We start from the raw sequence: 10148 nt of genomic DNA on the forward strand, positions 1-10148 counted from the left end.
ATGTTTGAACCTAGCATGAGTAACATACTACATGCCAATGTTTACATGCTTAAAAAAGCACTTAAAAGAGGGGTCTCAATATTCATCTGGCACATAATTTTTTTTTACGTACGATTAAGTCACCTAAAACCCCAGTATTTTGAGTAATGGCACAGATGTTTGAACCTAATATGAGTAAAATGCTACATGCTAATGTTTACATGCTAAAGCAAACAAGGCAAGGCAAGGCAAGTTTATTTATATAGCACATTTCATACACAGTGGCAATTCAAAGTGCTTTACACAAACAGGAATAAAAGAAACAAGTATAAAAAAAACAAATAATAAAAATGGTTAAAAAAATAAATAAGCATAAAAACAGATAAAATGTGTTATAAAAGAATGAAAAAGAAGAGAAAAACCAAATAGTGCAATCTGTCGGACGTAGCACAGTGCTCATTCAGTAAAGGCACAGCTAAACAGATGTGTTTTCAGTCTTGATTTGAATGTGCCTAATGTTGGAGCACATCTGATCATTTCTGGAAGCTGATCCAGCAGTGGGGGGTGTAGTAGCTGAAAGCCGATTCACCCTGCTTTGACTGAACCCTTGGAATTTCTAGTTTATTGGATCCTAAAGATCTGAGTGATCTGTTAGGTTTGTATTCAGTGAGCATATCTGTAATGTATTGAGGTCCTAGGCCATTTAGTGATTTATAGACCAGTAATAATACTTTATAATCTATTCTGAATGTAACTGGGAGCCAGTGTAAAGACCTGAGGACAGGTGTGATGTGCTCTGATTTCCTGGTTCTGGTCAGAATTCTGGCCGCAGCGTTCTGGATGAGCTGTAACTGTCTGACTGTCTTTTTGGGAAGGCCAGTAAGGAGGCTGTTACAGTAATCCACCCTGCTGCTGATAAAAGCATGAACAAGTCTTCACTGGAAACAAAGCATCTAATTCTTGCAATGTTTTTGAGATGATAGTATGCTGATTTACTAACTGCTTTGACATGACTATTGAAACTCAGATCTGACTCCAGAGTCACACCAAGATTCTTGACCTTATTTTTTGTTGTTTGACCCTTAGAGCCAAGGTACGCATTCACCTTGAGAACCTCATCTCTGTTCCCAAATGCAATCACTTCAGTTTTCTCTTTGTTTAACTGAAGAAAGTTTTGGCACATCCAATTGTTAATTTCATCAATGCATTGGCAGAGAGTGTCAATGGGGCTGTAGTCAGTAGGCAGTAAGGCTAGGTAGATCTGAGTGTCATCAGCATAGCTGTGGTAGGAGATTTGTTTTTTTCTCATTATTTGGCTCAGAGGGAGAATATAAAGGTTGAGAAGGAGAGGTGCCAGAATCGAGCCTTGTGAGACTCCACGTCATGGGTGTCCACCTCGACCTATGGTCACCTATACTGACATAGTAACCTCTCCCTTCAAGGTAAGATCTGAACCATTTAAGGACCGTCTCAGACAGCCCAACCCTGTTTTCCAGCCTATCCAGAAGTATGCTGTGATCGACAGTGTCAAATGCGGCACTGAGATCGAGCAGTACCAGCACTGTTAGTTTACCTGAATCTGTATTTAGGCGTATATCATTGATTATCTTTATAAGGGCACTCTCTGTACTGTGATGTGGTCTGAAACCAGATTGATAATTGTCTAAACACCCCTTGAAGTTTAAGAACTTGTTAACCTGGTTAAAAACAACTTTTTCAATGATTTTGCCAATGAAAGGGAGATTTGAGATGGGCCTGTAATTGCTCAATAGGGTGTTATCCAGGTTGCTCTTCTTCAAGAGGGGTTTAACAACTGCAGTTTTAAGTGAGTTAGGAAAAATCCCAGAGAGAAGTGAAGCATTTACCACTTTTAGAAGATCCATTTCTAAACAGGTAAACACCGTTTTAAAGAACGATGTGGGGAGCGTGTCAAGACTGCAGGTTGATGTTTTCATAATTTGCACGATCTCTTCTAAGATTTTACCATTAATTGCCATGAAATCAGACATAATGTTTGATTTCTTAAGTTGTGGTTGAGCTAGTCTGACTTCGACACAACTTGGCTGATTGGATGAGCTGATTGTCTTTCTGATATTATTGATCTTGTCAGTAAAGAAATGAGCAAACTCATTACATTTGCTTTCAGAAAGTAGTGTACTGGGAATCCGACTGGGGGGGTGGGTTGTGAGTCTCTCTATCGTTGCAAAGAGTTTACGAGCATTATTTACGTTGCTGTTTATAAGGCTTGAAAAGAAAATCTGCCTACCTTGTCCAAGATCCCCTTTGCCTGCTAGTTATCAGAGACAGATCTGTCTTTAATAGCTGGAGTGATCAATATATCAAAGAAAATACAGAAATGATCAGATAGTGCAACATCCTTAACAACAGTCGATGAAATGTGTAAACCCTTAGTTATAAGTAGATCAAGAGTGTGTCCACGATTGTGTGTGGGTCCTTGAACATGCTGAGTCAGATCAAAAGTGTTCAAAACAGTCATCAGTTCTCTTACAGCATTGATTTCTGGATTATCAATGTGAATATTAAAATCCCCAGCAATGGTAAAATAGTCAAATTCAGAGGTTACTAATGATAACAGCTCTGTAAAATCATCAATAAAAGTTGGAGAATATTTTGGAGGTCTGTAGATATTGATCGGTAAGATACGTGGAGCACCTTTTAGTGCTATACTCAGATATTCAAAAGACAAATAGTCACCAAATTATATTTGTTTACACTCATAGAAATTTTTAAACAGGGCAGCGATGCCTCCACCTCTCCTATTGGCTCTGCAAACACTCAAAAAGTCAAAGTTTAAAGGAGCTGTTTCATTCAGAACTGCTGCGCTACAGCTGTCATCTAGCCAAGTTTCATTTAAAAGCATAAAATCAAGGCAATTTGAGCTGATAAAATCATTGACTAAAAGTGACTTATTGTTGAGTGATCGGATGTTTTAAAGTGCTAACTTAACAGTTTTAGCTATTTTTGCTACAGTAGTCTCAGATTTATATTTAATAGACAAAAGATTTGAATGATTTGCTATACGGCCTGAAGAAGTCTTTGGTTTTCTGTCACGTAATACAACACGTATATGTGTAGAGAAAGCTACAGGCACACTGGGTTCCTGCTTGTTCTGTAAACATCTGATAAAGGCACTGTTATCTAAGCAGGCACCCGAGACACATCATGGAGAGCTGTTTTGTTCACCAGCTGAAGATGGTGCGTTGTTGTTTGGGCCCTGGCGGTGGGGCAAAAGTCGGAGGGCTCTTCCAGGTGGGCTCAGAGGTGGTTGTGGAGCAGGCCGCTTTTTGGTTGGTAACTGGGGGCTTGCGGCAATGGAGTGTGAAAGTTTAGTTCCAGCATGCACCAGTTCCTCCATCTTTTTTGAGAAACCCAAGAGAGGCGAGCAAGGTGACAATGAGAATGTGTCTGGTGACAGAGGCTGTGGCTCTGGAGATTCTGGCTGCTGAAATATGTTTTCCTGGCTGTTTTCCTGAGGATCATTTTTGAGTGACGAGACTTGATGCTGTTCTGATGCGTCACATTCTGTGTGTTGAGCAGAGGGCTAGTGACAGTGTCTCTATCAACAGTGGGTGTTTGGCTGCGTGGCGTTATCACTGTCCTTGGGTGATGCGTCAGCCCCAAGTCCACTCGAGAGCTGATTTGAGGTCCTGTGGTCATCTGGACATTTGCTAGGTGTGTATGTGCCATTTGGATTGAGGTCAGTGGCACACACAGCTGATGAATGATGGAGGGAGAAAAAGATATTGTCCTTTAGCACCTTTGCACCAAGTTGTTTGGGTGAAGGCTGTCTGATGTCAACAGTTGTCTTTGGTTCCAGAAGAGATTGAAGTTGTCAATAAAATTCAGTCCTTTCCTGTTACACGCTTTCTGCAGCCATACATTTAGACCAAGAAGACGTGTAAACATATTTGTCCCTCTTGCATGGAGTGGTCCACTGATGAACGGCTGAATTTTCAATCTTTCAACTGTTTCCAAGAGCTCACAGAAATCTCTCTTGAGCAGTTCTGACTGTTCCTTCCGAATATCATTCTTCCCCACATGGATGATAATCCGTTTTGCAGTCTTGTGCTTTTCCAGAATTTCCTTAAGTTCTTTGTTTACATCAGAAACTGTTGCATGAGGGAAGCAGTATGTCAATGTAGATTTGTTCCTTAAATTCCTGATTATTGAATCTCCTACAACTAGTGTTCTTATCTCAGGTGCAATCGGAGCAGCATGCCGCTGTCTAGTCGGCCTTGAGACTCTGTTCAATGCAGAGTTAGCTGCTGAGTCATGTGATCTCTGTCTGACTGCATTTGGGGATTCTTCACCCATATTACTCAATACTTCATATCTGTTCTCAAGCTGTATTTGAGTCCGAGCTGTATTTGGGGTAGAAGACGCTAATGCGGCAGCGTATGATCTGACCCTGCGAGTACCCTTTGGTTTCGCACCTTGTTTATGCCAATGCTCATTTTCAACAGTTTTATTCTGTTTTTCTGTGCTCAAAACAGTGGTAGGAATAGATTTATGGGACTCACTGGCTATATGCTGTGAGCGTCCACAATGAAGCTGCAGTTCTGGTCGGATCGCAAGTAACTTTGTTTCAAGAACTGCAATCTTTTGTAGAAGTTTGTGGCAGTTTGTACAGCAGTGAGAATCTGAATTAATCTGATCCAGAGGCATTTTCACAGCCGTGTTTTCCCATCTCAGGAATGTGAGCAGCTGGTAGCGGGAGGATTGTTTAGACAATAATTCCCCTCTTGTTAGTAAAGCTATATTCCAGAAAGTTTATAGAATCGATGCTGATCTTCAAGCTGTGTCGTTTGAGCACTGTGCTGATAGGCTCAAGTTAAAATTAGGGTTTAAGCTATAAAAGCAAATGAGCAGAGAGTGGAGCAGTAGGCAAAGACGTCTGAACAGTAGCGAAGCAGGAAGTAGAAAACAGCACATAAAAGAGGGGTCTCAATGGCATTCATCTGGTCATTATTATTATATATTTTTAATTTAATTTTATATTTGTTAAAGTACGAATACATCATCTAAAACCCTAGTATTTTGAGTGCAGATGTTTGAAACTAACATGAATAACATGCTACATGCTGTTTAAATGCTTAAGAACAGCACGTAAAGAGGGGTCTCAAAAGAATATTCATCTGGTCATTATTTATTCTTTATTTTTAAGAAAGAATTAGTCTCCTATAACCCAAGTATTTTGAGTTATGACATACATGTTAGAACTAACATAGATATACCCTATCCCATATTCATTTCAAAGAAGCTACCCTATACTAAAATGGCAGCTCTATTGACACATTCCTTCCAATAGACAACAATAGTGTGGGCGACATCTAATGTAAATATCTATGAGAACCTAATATAAGTAACACACTACATGCTAATGTTTATATGCTAAAAACAGCACATAAAAGAGGTCTCAAAGGCATTCATCTGGTCATTTTTAAATATTTTAAGTTAAAGTATGAATACATCACCTAAAACCTCAGTATTTTGAGTAAAGACACAGATGTTTGAATTTATTATGAGTAACATGCTACATGCTAATGTTTACATGCTAAAACAAACAGCACCTGAAAAAGGAGCTCTGTGGTGATTTTATGATGTGCAAATATGGCATAACGGGCAACTTCACTTCAGTATGTTTAGCATGTAGCAAAGCATGGGAAAGTGATGTGCAACCAGTGTTTTGGTTTAGCTTATCTAATTAGCGAAGACTGATAATTATACATTTCGTGACTTTTTTGCGTGAGAGATACATGTGCACTGCAGTTTTACACTCAGTTATCAGCATTTTCTGCTTTGAGCAAGATAAGGGTTGTGTCACAGACGAGTCTCCAAATGCCAGGCACCTGATAAAAATATGGGTATTTTTACATATCAGATCTTCATCATAAAATGATTAGCTCAGCTAATAGAATATCTTGCAATGGCTTTTCGATTGTTTCTTTCTTTTTTCCTTCAATGACACTCTTCTTGATTTCCATGAACTTATTTCATGCACTTTTTTCTATATTACTTATGATTGAATTGATACTTTTATGGTGACTTATTATTCTGCAAAAATGCTTTTCTTAATTAGATTTTTTGCCTTGTTTCCAATCCAAATATTTAAAATTCCCCTTCTAGGGAACTTCAACACTGCGTCTAACCAGAACGCTAGGGGGAACACCTCTTTTATACGCGTCTTGAAGCACATGTGAAATCAATCTAATGTAATTAAGCGGTGTCGTCAGACCAGAGAGTATAAAAGCCTGCACTGAGCCTTCAGTGTTAACTTCTTTGCTTTCAAGAAGCACGCACGTGAAAAAACACCCTCTCTGTGACCATTCATTACTGACTTTGCATACACAAAATACAAAAAAACTTTTTTTTGTTTTTGATATGGCAGAAAAAAAACTTTAAAACGCTGTGTGCCTCCATGTCCCCGTTTTATCACGGCTGGTGACTCACATGATTTGTGTTTAGAGTGTTTGGGAGAGGAGCATGCCCTGGCAGCATTTGAGAATGCTGACTGTGTGCACTGTGATGCTCTCTCCCGCAAAGTGCTGCGTAGTCGGAGGGAGTTCTTTAATAAAACTTCCGCGGCTCGCGCTCCTCGCGGTTCGGGTCCCGCTCGTGCTGAGGCTGAGCGTAGGCTCCGTTCATGGGGTTCCCAATTAGATTTAGCAGACGAGATGGAGACGGACTCTGTCCTTTCTCTTCCTCTATCCGCGAGATCTAATCCTCCCTCGGGAGTGTCAGAAGCACGCTCTGCGGTTTCTTCTGCGCCTCGTGGGAGGGCGGCATCATCCGTTTCCGAGGAAACCGATGCTCCGCTACAGCAAAGCCAAAGAGGGTCGGGGGATCTGCCACCCCGGTCAGTAGAATATGAGGAGTTAGTGGAGGTGATTTCACGTGCTGCTGACAGGTTTGATGTAATAGACTGGCAGCCAGCACGTGAGCAGCAGCAGCTGCGTCTGACAGGAATGCTGGATGAGAGAGAATTACCCAGCAGAGTTGATCCTCCACTGAGGGACCTCCCCTTCTGTCCCGAATTACATCATGCGGTTTCTAAATCATGGAATATACCATATTCAGCTCGTTTAATGACACCAAAAACGGTTATTTATTCAGCAGTTCGTGGGCTGGGGGAAAAAGCATGTACAGAAATGCCAAAAATAGAAGAGGATCTAGCACGTCATCTTCGTCCAGATTTAAAATCTGCAAGGGTCCCTCCTTTGTCATCTAGACCATTAAGAGTCACATCTGGTCTAGTTGGCAAAGCATACATGACGGCTGGTCAGTCTGTCGGATGCCTGCACACTATGTCAGTGTTGCAGGCATATCAGGCTGACCTAATAAAAGAGTGCTTAGATGGTGGGGGAGCAACACCCGAACAGCTTCGAGAAGCTCTTCGGGCGTCGGATTTAGCTTTAAGAGCTACTAAAGAGGCGGCCTCTAGTTTGGGGCGGTCTATGGCAACCCTGGTGGCTACAGAGCGGCACCTCTGGCTGACACAAGCAGAGGTGTCAGAAAGTGATAGAGCTATTTTCATGGACGCTCCAATATCAAGCTCAGGGCTTTTTGGTGACGCCGTCAATCGCGTCGCCGAATCCTTTGACCGAGTGAAAAAACGCTCTAGCTCCCTCGGTGACTTTCTCCCCCCAAGATCTAAAAGTCAGGGAGCTGCTAAAAGACAGCCCCAGCCGTCAACCAGCTCCTCATATCGGGCGGTACAAAAGGAGAGTGTGGCGTCTCGGGCTCCCCCTCAGGAAAAGAGGGCCTGGAGAGCACGCTCTCAGCCTGAGCCTTCCTCAAAAAATCTCACAAGGAAAATAGTAATTTCCAGGAAGGCGAAGGATAAAAGGAAGTCCTGACGTGTTGGGAGTCAGGCTTCCCAGGGCCCCCCCTGGACATCGAGAGCGCCATTCGGCGCCCTCATTGAACCAGGGTCCGCGGAGAAAGGGATTTTTGTCTCCCGGGGTGGGCATTCCTCAGTGTCTGAGGGCATTGGGGACCCCACCCCCTCTTCGGAGGGTCCAAGAGCAACCAGAGGCCAGTCTCGAGAGGCTGGTACCCCTAGCACATTTTTTGGCAGCGTGGAAACACCTGCCGATGGTGTCTCAGTGGGTCCTGTTCACGGTGGAACACGGCTACAAAATACAGTTTTGTGCACGGCCACCTCACTTCAACGGTGTTACACCCACCATAGTGAAGCCAGAACAGGCTCTGGTTATGGAACAGGAAGTACTGGCTCTATTAAAAAAAGGCGCGATAGAGCGTGTTCTCCCACTCAACAGAGAATCAGGGTTTTACAGCCGGTATTTTATAGTTCCCAAAAAGGATGGGGGACTGCGTCCCATATTAGATCTGAGAAATCTAAATCGGTCCGTGGGGGCCCTCAGGTTCAGGATGTTAACCATCAAAAACGTGGTGTCACAAATTCAGTCCGAGGACTGGTTTGTGACAATAGACCTGAAAGACGCATACTTCCATATATCCATCCTTCCCCAACACAGGAAGTACCCGAGGTTCGCTTTCGGGGGCGAAGCGTTCCAGTATCGGGTTCTTCCATTCGGTCTAGCTCTGTCACCTCGAACCTTCACCAAAGTAGTCGAAGCGGCACTAGCACCACTTCGTATGCAGGGTATACGTATCCTAAACTACATAGACGATTGGCTAATTCTAGCTCAGACTCACGATATGGCAGTACGACATCGAGATGTCGTTCTTACCCATATCAGAAGGTTGGGGTTTCGGTTGAACACCGCAAAAAGTGTGCTTGTTCCAGCCAGGACGACCATTTTTTTAGGTGTGCTATGGGACTCCATGACGATGCGAGCACGTCTGTCCCCGCCACGAATCGCTTCGATTCAGTCAGCCGTACACAGAGTCAAACTAGGCCAGTTCATCACTGTGAAACACTTTCAGAGAGTGTTGGGTCTCATGGCAGCAGCAGCCAGCATGATTCCGTTTGGTCTGCTGTACATGAGACCCCTGCAGTGGTGGCTCAAATCCAGGGGGTTTTCCCTCAAGGGGAATCCTTTCCGCATGATCAAGGTCTCGCGGCGCTGCCTTCGAGCCTTAAGTATGTGGAAAATGCCCTGGTTCCTGTCCCAGGGCCCAGTGTTGGGGGCTGTCTGTCATCGCGTCATGCTTATGACAGATGCTTCTTTAACGGGCTGGGGAGCAACCCTGAGGGGGCTTCCTGCAGCGGGACAATGGGGAGAACATCATCGTTCTTGGCACATAAACTGCCTGGAGATGATGGCCGTGTTTCTGGCCTTAAAACACTTTCTCCCCGATTTAAGGGGCCATCATATTCTAGTCCGCACGGACAACACATCGGTGGTCGCTTGCATCAACCATCAGGGGGGTCTGAGGTCTCGAATGCTATGCAAGCTGGCACATCGGATCCTCCTGTGGGCCCAGAACAAAATTCTGTCCATCAGGGCAATGTATGTCCCGGGCCATCTGAACAAGGGAGCAGATCTCCTGTCGAGGCAGGGGGTGAGATCCGGGGAATGGAAACTTCACCCCGAGGTGGTGGAGACCATTTGGGAAAAATTCGGGAGAGCGCAGGTAGACCTGTTTGCTTCCCAAGAGACCACGCATTGCATACTGTGGTTTTCTCTCTCGCATCCAGCCCCTCTGGGATTGGATGCCATGGTGCAGACGTGGCCGAGGCTTCGTCTGTATGCTTTTCCCCCGGTCGCTCTGCTCCCAGGAGTCCTGGAGAGGGTCCGTCAAGACGGGATTCAGTTACTGCTGGTAGCCCCGTTTTGGCCTACGAGAATTTGGTTTTCAGACCTCATAGCCCTGCTGGCGGGTCTCCCGTGGGAGATCCCCATCAGGAGGGACCTTCTGTCCCAGGCGGGAGGAATGATACTTCATCCCCAACCCGACCTGTGGAAACTGTGGGTGTGGCCTCTGAGGGGGCCCACCTCATAGAGTATGGACTGTCAACCGAGGTTGCTCAGACCATTCTAAGCTCCAGGGCTCCCTCCACAAGGAAGCTTTATGCCCTAAAATGGGCTCTCTTTTCAGCTTGGTGTAGAGAACACCAGCTGAACCCAGTCAGCTGTCAGGTAGCCTCAGTGCTGGAATTTCTCCAAGATCGCCTGTCTGCTGGATTAGCTGCATCCACTCTGAGAGTGTATGTTTCAGCT

The sequence above is a fragment of the Danio aesculapii genome, chromosome 3 (assembly GCF_903798145.1).
Source record: "Danio aesculapii chromosome 3, fDanAes4.1, whole genome shotgun sequence".
NCBI classification, from domain to species: domain Eukaryota; kingdom Metazoa; phylum Chordata; class Actinopteri; order Cypriniformes; family Danionidae; genus Danio; species Danio aesculapii.